Raw genomic sequence first — 1,775 nt, 5'->3', positions numbered from 1 at the left:
CACGAAGCACACAAAAGCCAAGACATACCATTTGGAACACAACTATTGGAAAGTCAGTTAGACTGATCCAAGTCTAGGTTCGTAAAGGACTAATCAGTTCAGGATACAAATAGATATGAGTACCGAAATTATATACTGTGTGTGATTGCAGATGAAGGTACACATGAACAATCAATTTGGTATCTGGATAATGGATGTTCACGACATATGACGGGGATGCAAAATTGCTATCCCAACTGATCAAATGTAATGGTCCAAACATCAGTTTTGGAGACAATTCAAAGGTAAAACTGTGGGTAATGATAAGCTTATCCATGGTAACTTTATTATCAAGATGTGTTACTAGTTGAGAATTTGAAGTATAACTTGATTAGCATCAGTGTGGGGACCCGGACGCTAATCATATTCTTAATCATCATTGAGACAATTTAATCAATTATAATAAACAGGGTCTAAATATATATATTTTTTTAAAATACAAAGCAGAAACGTAATGTAAATCAATCTGAAATACATATTAAACATAAACATACAAATCTTGTATTGTCTATAATAATTCACTAGGTCCAACTACATATCAGTGATGAATCCTAATTTACTTCTGAGCCCGGATCTCCACGCTAACTAGTCCTGTCTCGTTCTCTTCTTGACCCTGATCCTGTCCCACCTGTTGTCATGCACACATACAAACAAGACAACAGCCGGATAACTCCGGTGAGAATTACATTCCCAGTATAAACCATGTATACATGCAAGCATACAGACAATATAAAAGCATATAACAGGCATTCATAACATGTATCAAAATCAGAAACATGAATCAAATATTCAACGCATGTATCAAAATCCGAAACATGAATCAATATCAATAATAAATCATATTCTAAAGATGTACCGTCATCAGGAACATAATTCAATATCAAGCAATCAATCACTCTCCGTGATTCTCAGACTCAGACTCGACTCAGTCCTAATCTAGGGATCCCGATTTGAATAAGAACATACACCCACCTACACTCCCGATCGGGGTGGTGGTACGTTCTTATTCACGGACTTTGGCCCTTTCCATATCGAATATCAGTAATAGAAGCAACTCCNTGGTATAAATTAATGTTGAGTTGGGATTGCACAACTCGAGTGAGGTTTGACTCGAGTTTCCCTAAATCACATACTTTATTTTATTGCATTGATATTTGCAATTAATGAATGAATTGATATGCTTGTTCTATTGATTTATAGATAGCAGGTATTAAATGATTGGTCTTGTGACAGAAGGGCCGGATAGTGAGGAATCGTCATTGGCCCATTGCACTTTGTCACANCTACAATCTCAATAAATACTGAATCTGATCAAATGTCAATCTGCTGATGTTTGGACGGCATAATAATACAATCTCAATAACCCCGTCAATCTCAACATCACAGATATAATCCCAGAACTCATAATCGATATCGGCATAACTCAGAATCTCAACGATAATACAAATCTGATATCGAATCTCAATCAAATCAACTCCAAAAATCATAACAATTACATAAACAGTCTGTTCTTTAATCTGATTTCAAATATACGATGTCTACTGTATCAAAAACACCATAGATGATTCATATTTGATTCTGACAATAACATAATTTCAAATCATGTCTAAACGTAACAAAACTTACGTCCAGTTGTAACCTGCGCCGATAGGAACACAGTATTGAAGTCGGATTGTAATTCGGACGGACGGATCGTTCGTAGATCACAATCTAAATATGAAAAGGCGTAAGGATTT

Source organism: Primulina huaijiensis, chromosome 13 (genome assembly GCF_012295235.1).
Source record: "Primulina huaijiensis isolate GDHJ02 chromosome 13, ASM1229523v2, whole genome shotgun sequence".
Classification (NCBI taxonomy): Eukaryota; Viridiplantae; Streptophyta; class Magnoliopsida; order Lamiales; family Gesneriaceae; genus Primulina; species Primulina huaijiensis.
This window is presented reverse-complemented; position numbering follows the sequence as displayed.